This window comes from Canis lupus, chromosome 4 (genome assembly GCF_011100685.1).
Source record: "Canis lupus familiaris isolate Mischka breed German Shepherd chromosome 4, alternate assembly UU_Cfam_GSD_1.0, whole genome shotgun sequence".
NCBI lineage: Eukaryota > Metazoa > Chordata > Mammalia > Carnivora > Canidae > Canis > Canis lupus.
The window spans coordinates 36,002,971-36,013,170 of NC_049225.1; the positions used below are offsets into that span (position 1 = coordinate 36,002,971).

The 10,200-nt window shown below is 55.7% G+C and overlaps 1 long non-coding RNA gene across 2 annotated transcripts; it reads left to right on the forward strand.

Annotated features, from left to right (window-relative positions):
* Positions 1-3,012: 3,012 nt before the first annotated feature.
* Positions 3,013-7,723, forward strand: LOC111095522. Of its 2 annotated transcripts, XR_005357605.1 has the most exons (5): positions 3,013-3,784; positions 5,364-5,444; positions 6,036-6,388; positions 6,667-7,127; positions 7,233-7,723. It is a non-coding gene; the product is annotated as an uncharacterized LOC111095522 (long non-coding RNA). The 2 variants fall into 2 exon arrangements; XR_005357604.1 differs by lacking the exon at positions 6,036-6,388.
* The last annotated feature ends 2,477 nt before the right edge of the window (positions 7,724-10,200 follow it).

A 10,200-nucleotide genomic window follows, 5' to 3' on the forward strand; every position in this document is an offset into this window, starting at 1 on the left:
CTGGAGCGACGCATTTGGGGTGTGTGCATGTGGGCGTGGGTGTGGGTGTAAATTTGCTGCGAATGAGTGTGGTTCTGGGTGCTGTGTAAGCCAGATATCCATTAGCTGACCTCTGAAACCATGCCTTTGTGGGTGACAGATGTTTGGATTCAATTATGATGATGGGAAAGTTGATTTTCCTTCCAAGCAAAGAAAGCATTATTTGAGGGTGAATGGCAGCCATATATAACACTGGTGATGAATATTGTTCACTGTGGAAGCACTCTTTAAAAGTGCCCTGTTTTGAAGAGGGTAATGCATTCAGAAGCTTTTAACCCACTGGATTTAATTGCAACCGAGCGCCGAGATAGCCCCCTGTTAGCAAACCTCCAGCTCTCTGCTGATTGCTCACACTCGCTCCCAGCTGTGAGTGGAGAATGGCAGTCAGATGCTTGGGCTGCTTGCAGTGCAGAGAAAGGTTTCACGTGTGAGCTTCCAGCTGCTGTACAAACAGGAAAGTATCCTCTCGTGGAGAGGATGTCCAGGCTGGGGGAGGAGGGGAAGCACTACAGGGTCATCGTGGACTAGCCCCACGGTCTGGCCTGTGATCAGGAGCCAGACAAATAGCCCCCAGTTACTGAACGAAATGTGACTAATGTGCAGCTCACCTAAGGTTCTTTGAGAGTAAATATTTTTCATTAAACATCTAGAATGATATTTTCATTCATGTTCCGAAGTTGTCCCAAAGGGCTTGACTTGAGTTCAACTCTTATTAAAAGTACATTTTGTTCATTTTAACAGATACTCATCGACACAACCTATGTGCCAGACACTGTGAGTTGCCCAGTGTTTTTCATCAGAAAGAGCTGTAGGAACGGAACAGAAAAGTCTAGCATACAGTCTTTTACTGTCCATCTTGATTAGTTCATCAACCAACATTTCAAGAATTAAGAGCAGACTGAAAAAGTTGAGAGAGAAAGAAATGGACCCATTGTCTCTGTCCAGCTTACGGTCCCATCCTTCATGCTCTCTGGCAGCTACAGACACGCGCTGATACCTTTAGGGCGACCTTGAGCACTGACCATGGTCCACCCCTGGCTCCTTCTCCTACTTCCTCTCCACTGTCATCCATTTACTCTTCCGACCTCCAACTGTACACAGTGTCTGCTCGTGCCATTCCCCTTGGCTGGGTGCATTTCTCTTCTTAGCCCAGGCCTCCTTCCAGGCAACAATGTGACCTTTGCCTCCCCAATACATAGCATAGATAGGAAGGAATGTTCATGTATATTCTGGGAGCTCCAGGACGGCTATGATATCCAAAGAGTAAATATCCACCATAAAGATTTTGGAATCCGAGTCTCTGGGTTTATAACAAAGGAAGTGCATAAGAAGAGGGTAACTGTATGCCTTTCTCACCTACAGCATGTCAAGCCCTTAACACACATTATCTCATTTAACTGTCCCAACAACTGTGCAGAATGGGTGCTTTGCCCCCCTCCTTACAGTTAAAACTTGACAAAGTTCACTTGACCAGAATTATCCAACAAAAAATGGTGCGGCAGAGAGTTGGCCCTAGGTCCATCTGCCTGCCTCAACTATACCACTTGAGGTCGTGCAGAGGAGGCTGAGACACCAGCTGATGCTCCCTCCTGGGTGTCTGTCTGCCATCTGGAGTAGAAGGGGTCCTCTGTCCTCCCAGTCTGGAGTCACTGCTTTGATGGTGGGTGGCCACGCTGTTCACGAGCATCATTCTGTGTCCTTGCTCTTGTGGCTGAGACAATGTACCCAGAAGGACGTAGGAAGAGGGTGGCCGAGCGTGTTTTCAGCTCCCCTCTACTTTGGGCAGTCAGGAAGGAAAAGTCGTTTCCAGATGCTTGGCTGGCTTTCCCAGGCTCCTTGGGCTGCTCTCATCAGGAGGTCAGCCTGAGCCTTCACTAGATCCCAACGGTGCTGCCAGTGTGATCCTTGGAAACTGCACTCTGCCACGATGGCTCACCCTGCCCTGCTGCCAGAGTGACTGGAAGAGAATGTGAAGTGGTCATCAGTGAGCCTGGCTCCTCTGAGCAGAGGGCCAACCTCAAAAGGACCTTGCTGGGAGGTTTCAGAGCATCCTGCCGGCAAAACCATCACCCAGAAAAACAGTTGTGTGAAGGCAGCTCAGAGCAGGCTTCTTGGCCTGACCGCCCCAAAGCCGCCCTTGATGCTGGGGAGCAACCTCGTGGCTGGCCAGGTTATATTCTGGAAGCTCAAGGCACAACCTTGTCCGAGGGAGGACCCTGCTCTGAAAGGCGAATTCATTCTGGTGGCAAATCTTTTCAAAGATTAGATGGTTATCAGCTGAACTTGAAATTTGTTGTACACTGACGGGTCACCTTACCAAACCCAGGGTGGAGGAGAGCGTGTCACTCACCTGGACGAAAGGCCTCCTTCACAGACATCACCCCTGCCCGTTTGACAAGGTAACAGAGACCTTGTCACTTGCCCGGTTCACACATGAGGGATGGGAGACCTCGACTGTGAACTTGAGCCCCTCAACTCCTAAGGGACACTCTTTTGGATAACTGGTGCTGTTTCTGGAAAGAAGCAGAGCCTCCCGAGCTCAGGGGGCCGAGGGAGGGGGTGTTGACGGTGGGTTTACGGGCGTCTCCAACCCCTGTGTGTGTGCGTACGTGTGTGCTTTAGTGTGACTCTGCCCCAGATCCCAGAACCTGTCCTCATTTCAAAATCCCCACCACACAATTGGCACATTCAAAGAGTTTCAGGCTCCAGTAGGGACTTCAAAGGGCTTTACAAAAGTTCTCTTATTTGGTTTATAGGTCTCCAAGGCTTCGTGTATTTTTATTTTTTTTTGCACCAAGTGGTGGAGAGTGTAATTAAACATGAACATTAAAATGTCAGGTAGTAATTAGCAAAGAAAAAGGGCCTGTGCTGCCTACCAGGGGTCCTCGTCCTTCAGGGGGGCCAGACTGAGCAGGGCATGGCCCCTAGGAGTTTAGGCTGGGCCCAGACCTCCCAAAGTCCACCATGCCAGCCCTCAAGGGGGGTTGTCAGGGCCCACCATGCTGGAGCCAAGAGATCATTTATTCCCATGCGTGGATGGTTATCACCGCGCACCTGCTCTGTGTCAGGCCCTGGGCAGGACTCAAGGACAACAGAGGCCGCAGACCTAGCCTCCTACTCTGAGGGACCGACTCAGTGAGGCCTCACCAGGACTCACCGTAGAACCTAACCAGGATCTCCTAGGACCTTACCAGGACCTATCAGGACTTTACTAGGCCTCATCGGGACCTCACCAGGACCTCACTAGGCCTTAGCAGGCCTTACCAGGCCTCAACAGGATCTCACCAGGCTTTACCAGGCCTCAAAAAGACCTCATCAGGGCCTAGTGAGGCCTCACCAGGACCTCACCAGGTCTTCCCAGGACTCCACCAGGACCTCATGAGGCCTAACCAAGCCTTCCAGGCCTCAACAGGATCTCATCAGGCTTTACCAAGCTTCAACAAGACCTTACTAGGCTTCACCAGGCCTCGCCAGGACCTCATGAGGCCTCATCAGAACCTTGCCAGGCTTCACCAGGACCTCATCAGATCTCACCAGGACCTCACCAAGACCTCACTAGGCCTCACCAGGACCTCACCAAGACCTCACCAGGCCTCACCAAGACCTTATCAGATCTCACCAGGACCTCACTAGGCCTCACCAGTACCTCACCAAGACCTCACTAGGCCTCACCAGGACCTTATCAGATCTCACCAGGACCTCACTAGGCCACACCGGGCCTCACCAGGACCTCATCAGGACCACAGTAGGCCTCCTCAGGCCACCCCAGGCCTCTTCAAGGCCATTATGGCCTTGCTGCCCCTTCAGCTTTCCCTCTTGCTGCCCCTCAGACGCTGTCCTGCAGCTACCATTCAGTGTCCCCTCCAAGCACATGTGGTTCACCTGCTCAGGGTCTTGCTGGAAGGCTTTCCCTCACTCTACCTACCAACTCCTACTGTCTCTCAGGATTTGGCTTAAAAGCCACCTGCTTAGAGAGCCCTTTTCTGACTCATAATCCTCCCCCTACCCAATCTCTTCCTCTCAAGGGCCCGTATATTCGGTTCTTTCCCTACACTTATCACAGCTTGTAAGTCTATTTATCAGTATGTGTTTATTAGTCACCCCTCACCCCGACCCGCCTGCTGCTACCTACCGAGTGAGGCCAGTACATGAAACCAGAAGCCGCTTGTGACCACTTTAGGCTCTGCTATTAGGTTAGCTTGGTCCTGAACGGATGCTGGTCTCTGTCACCCCTGCAGCCGATGGCAGTGGGGTGCTGGGCTCTGTCCTGCCCTTCTGTCCCTGCTGCCCTCCTTCACCCAGGCTTCCCCTGTCCCTCTGGAGCATGGCCACGGCCACCCCTGTACCCTCTAGGAGCATTCCCCTCAGCTGCCAAGTCACAGTTCCTAGAGCAGGGCTTGTTTTAGATCCTTTGGTGGCTCATTCTGTGCTGCTACTGCACGGCTAAGACCCTTCTCCCAGCACTTCATTCCCAGGCCACCGATTAGATGCCCTGAACATGCCATGTCTGTCCCCTACGCCTCCACGCCTTTGCCTGAACTCCCTTTCCAAATGCTCCCCTGGGTCTCCCCAGAGCCTGTCTTTCCTGCTTGAAGACAAAGCTCCAACATCATCCACGTGTGCCTGAGTTCCCCTGCTCTCCAGATGGAGCCTCCTCCCTACTCACTGGGCTGAAAGGGGTCGGAGGTCCTGAGGGCAGGCTTGGCCCATCACACTATGGGTTTGATATCTGAGCTTTAGGTTACAGTTCAGACCCTACTTCAGGGGGAAACCAGGCATAACTCAGTGGTTGTGATTCACACCTTCACAAATGTGTGCACAGGTTCCTGTGGTAAGTGTGTGACCCCAGCTGCAGCCCGAATGTGTGCCCTCGGGAACCCCGACAGGGAAGGCCTCCCACAGCAGCTCTCTGCTCCTGTTTCTGTTTCTGACACGAACCAGGAATTCTCACATCTTCTCTGGACTCCCAGAGGTGTATTCGGAGCAGAGGGGGCCTGACTTCCTGCACACGCCATTTCAGAGCACGTGTCAGCCACTCCTCTGAGATGGTCAAAGCTATAGAATCTGAGGACTTAGGCAAGACCCCATGGGCCCGACGTTCAGCATTCAGCACGGCCTCCTGTGTTCGGCATGGGGCCTTGGGGTACAGGGGCTCCTGTCCTGATGAAGATCACCTCCTAGTGGGAAAGGGAGGCAGATATTAAATTAAATCAAAGAGGACCTCCCCCCCAAATAAAAAATGTACAGCTGTGGGAAACGCCCTAACAGAGCATGCCTGTCGTGTACATGTGCACTAACACACTTTAGGACTGCTTCGTCATCAGGGAGACAAAGTATCTGAAGAATGAGATAGAAAACCATGTGAAGAGCAGGAGGAAGAAGAATGGAGTGAGGACTCAGCATATGTAAGGCCCTGGGGCAGGTGGGAGTGTGATGATGACTCAGGAGAGAAAAGGCTTGGGAGGGAAACAGTAAGGGAGGAGGCCAGGGAGGAGGCCGGGCCAGTCCACAAATAGACTCTGGCCAGGGGCAGGGGCTTGTCTCCACCCCACAAGCAATAAGAACCCCAGAAGGGGCTGAGAAAGGAGCAGCCCACTTAGAGTGAGGTGTGGTGGCTACATGGGAAGGGCCTGTGGGCCTCGGACAGGGGGATGGATTGGGGCTAGGAGGGAGAGCTGGCCACGGAGGGAAGTGGGTGACACACTGGCCCTGGGATAGGTTGGGCATGGGACTTGGGAGAGCACGGTGCCAAGGGTCCGGGGGTCTCTGACATACCTGTTCATGGATGGTGGTGCCCTCTACTGACCTTGGGAAGCCACTTCTCCAGCAGGGGCCCTCTCCCACCTGCCCCCCCACCCCCGCCTCCTACAGGGAAGACCCCTTACCTCTGACTGCCGGGGTTTGTTCTCCCATTTCTCAACTGGCCTCTTGTTCTCTGCCTCCTTCCTCTGTGGGCCACTGACCACCCGGGTTTCCACTTCCCCTTCTGCCTCCAGAGCAGCCTCTTAGCAATCCCACAGGGAGGCAGCTGTCCCTGCTTGGCAGATGCAGAAACTGAGGTCAGCGAGGTTGTGGCCTGACCTCCACTGGGCCACCCAGCCTAGCAGCAGCAGTTCTGGACTTCCTGTCCCACAATGTGCCACCCTGTGGTGGGGGCCCGACCCCAGTGAGGACAGGGTTTTCTTGCTCTGGACACTGAAGACCCAGCACAGACCCCCCAAGTCTGCCGATCTGGGGACAGAGGTGGTGAATTGGGTCCTGACATGCTGCAGCCTCAGGGAGGAGGGCTGAGGACTGGCGTCCTGGGCACAGAGGACCAGGCCCGCGTGGGACCCTTGCTGCTTGAGAAGTAAACACGGAATACTGTCTGTTGGGTATTGTGTTAGAAACGCACGCTGTCACGAGGCGTAAGCAGAGGTGCCGGGTCCACAGCAGCAGCCACGTCCGGGCTGGGCTTTGCTCCATGGCCGGCCCGGTCTCTCGTGGCTCGGGAGCACAAGGAAAAAGTTGTCTGACAGGTGTATAGAGCAGTTCGGTGCGGGGGGGTGGGGGTGGGTGCCGGCATCTCAGGGCCCCTGCACAGCAGGCAGAGTCCCCATGCGTGACCTGCTTCTCCTCCTGCTTCAGTGTCGATCATTCACCCGGGGGCTCTCGGTGACGGGCGCGGCAGCCACCTCCTGCACCTGGAGCATCTGCGGAGGCATCTGCAAATGAAGTGTGTCAGCTTTCAAATGCACCACATCCTCTCACCCCCAGCCCCCCCAGGCTGGTGGCCCCCTGCCCTTGGGGTCTGCCCCAGCTCTGCGGGGCTGGGCCGCCTCTGGCCGGGCCCAGGCTCCAAGAGAGGAAGCGGCCGTGGGAGCGCAAACCCCGTGTTCAAGTCCCAGTCCTGGAGCCTTGCACGGCCCCAGGGCCACGTCCCTGGTGTCATCTGTGCCCTGAGATGCCAGTCCCACCTGCCTAGAGGTGAGGAAGTGGGTGGGTCCCGGAGCAGAGCCTGCGCACCAGGCAGGATGCATGCGGCAGTCGCTCGATTCTCCAACGCTTTCGAGGCGGTGGCCCTGGGCAGCTGTGGTCCCTTCTACCTGGTGAGTCCCCCCCACAGCCAGGGAGGTGGCCCCGCGGTGGGTGAGTCGGCTCTGGCCCCGCAGGGCTGCGACAGCATGTGCCACTTTTGGTTTTGTTTTTTTAAGATTTTATTTCTTTATCCATGAGAGACACAGAGAGAGACCCAGGCAGAGGAGAAGCAGGCTCCCCGCGGGGACCCCGAGGCGGGCTCGATCCCGGGAGTGAAGGCAGACGCCAACCGCGGAGCCACCCAGGCGTCCCAATCCTCATGACTTTTGTACAAGGGGGTCCTGCACTTTCATTTTGCACTGAGTCCTACAGACTGTGCAGCCAGCGCTGTGCACGGGGCATGGACCATCAGCTCATTCTCCGCGTTGGCAGGCCTGGACACTGAGGTTTGGAGGTGCCCATCAGCTCCGACTGCAAAGAGGAAGATGGATGGGGCCAGCCTGGCTGACGCCTCTTTATTGTGCGTGGAGGTAGCCAAGTGCTGTATCTGAGTTTGGGGAAATTAGTTCCAACAGTTTTCCTTGAATCAATAAACAACCGTTCGCCTCCCCAGAAGAGCCCCTTCCAGGGGCTCCTGCCCGCAGCGGGAACGTTTCCTCAGCACACGTCCCACCCTGGACTCCGGCTCCGGGACGGGCCAGGGCTGGGCCTGCCGGGCTCAGGGTCAGGCGGTACCGTGGGCATCGGGGCAGAGCCGGCCTAGGTCCCGATCGGTGTCCCACCGGGAGCGTTCAAGGTAGGAGAGCTGGTGGTCCCCATCCCGGCTGCCATCCTGGGGGCCCAGAGCGGCCGCCACACCCGCTCGAGGTTGAGATGGGGCTGCGCCCTCCGTACCACCAGATGCTGGGCAGGGGCTGGTGGGGCCCTGCTCTCTGCCTGCCTCTCACTCCAGGAGGACCCCGCTCCCTCCTACCATCAGAGGCCCCTTCAGGGATGGCTTATGAGAGCGGGTTCGGGTCACTGTGGGCCCATCCGAAGCAGTGGGTTCCGAGCAGGTGCTCCAGAGCGGCCGCTCTACAGGCAGCTCTACCCGCAAGATGGGTCTTCCTTGCTGCGATGCTCCAGAGCGTGTCAGCTCGGCGGCGCTGAGCCACCTTTCCCAGAGCTCGTTTGCAGCCGTGTTTCTGGATAGGGTGCGTCCCGAGACGATTTGTGGGAGGGTGGGAAGTGGTGCAGAGACCCACTGTTGTTGCTGAGGACAGATTCATCCTGAGGGTGTGAAGACACAGCCCAGGCCGCTCCTGACTCCTGGGCCAGGTGTGTGTGCCCAGCCCCACAATGGAGGGCCCAGGTCACCCTTGTCACCAGGTCCCAGGACACACACGATAGACCCAGATTCAGACCAAGCTCCCACTAGTAGGCTCTGGCCTGCTCGCTGTGCCTCTCCGTGGTGTCCTTCCCTTGCTGACACCTGCCGCCTGGACTGCATCTTGGGCACAGCAGCCTGGCAGAGACCGCCTAGCACCACCACCTCCCTTCACAGGGTCAGGACCTGACCCTGTCCCCTGTACCAGACGAAGCACGTATCTCTTACTGGTTCTGTTTCTCTAGGTGAACACCGATAACACACTTCGATCCCATGGCATTCAGGCTCCCTGGAACTTGCACTTGGCCCTAACCTGACCTCTAGGTGTCGGAAGGAGCAAGTGTGTTCTCTCCTCTGCTTCAGACTTGCCGCTGCATTTGCTCTCCTCCAGCCTAGAGACCCTGGGCACCTTCAGATGACCTGCTGAGGAACATCCAAGCCCTCTCAGAGCTGGCGCTCTTGTGCCCAGTCCTGTTGTCCTTGTAGAAATATCCAGAGCTGGGCCTGATTGTCCAGCTGAGGCCTTTTTTCTTAAGTCCTTATTGCAGACTCGGAGAAAACAAGTACCAATGACCCCCAGCTCCTGCCTGAATTCACAAGAACTTGCTCTTTCTCCTGACTGCAGGAGAGAGTGGCCCTGGGAGAAACCTAACCCACTCTGGCTGTGTTTCGTTTTCCGCCTGGAGCCTGAATGCCAGGCCGGGCTGGGCTGCCTCTGTCTCGTTATCACTCATCAGGCATCAGGCCTGGCAGGTCATCTGCAAGCCTCAACACCACGCCTTCTGTGGGTTTGGCTGCAAGGGGGCTGGGAGGGCCTGGCAGTGACACTGTTTCACCCTTCCCTTCGCTCCCAGGGTGGTCACAGAGTCCCCCAGCTGCTGAGTCTTTGCACCTGGTTCTCTGTAGTTAACTGGCTTCTGAAGCCACTGAACATTCCAGACCTCTCACCTTGCCCCGTGGCTCAGGGATCTGACAGATGTAAAGAAAGGACCCGAAATGGACCTGTCTGTGCGATATGTTTCTTCACTACTCTCATCCAGGGCCTGGGGTTCTGTCTTGTGGCCTCACTTACCTGCCCAGAGAGATGGTTTGGCCCTCAGTTCATGCATTTTTATGAAAACCATGAGGCAGTGAGATGAATTGCCTGACAACCTGACCTCTGGATTCCCAAAAAGAGCCAACCAAACGCCCCCTAATCTAGGCAGAGGCCGGAGCTGACCTTACCCTCGGTCCATCTAGACTCCTTAGTTTCTGGCCATCGACGTACACTGTCTGCACTTGCTAAGCTCTCGGCCCCTTACTCCTGTGATTTCCATGACTCTCATAACCTTGGAACCAGGACCTCTTCCCGGAAACCAATCCCAAAGAAACTCAAAAGACATTTTTGGGATCCCAGAAGAGAAAGATGTAGGCCATGGTGGAGAGCATAGAGAGGTTGACTCGTGCCTGTTTAGCCTCACGATGGGCCCCAGCTCAGTCTGGCTGTGCTGTCCCCGGACAGTCTCTGTGGGAACGGTTACAGGATTGGCTTATAAACCAGCATCTAAGATCTGAATGAGTCTGAGAGACTGGACCTCAGAATGGAATCAGCCCTTTTCTGACGTCCCTAGGGCAGCCCGGAAGCAAGCCCAGGCGTCCACGGGGTCATAGCAAGCGCCACTTGGGGCAGCTTCTGGAAGTTCCTGTGGACCCTGTGGGAACCGTGCCCCAACCCCCCATGGTTCCAGATTGGCTTCAAGAGTCTTCAGGATGTGATGAAAGGCCAAGAAACCAGTTCC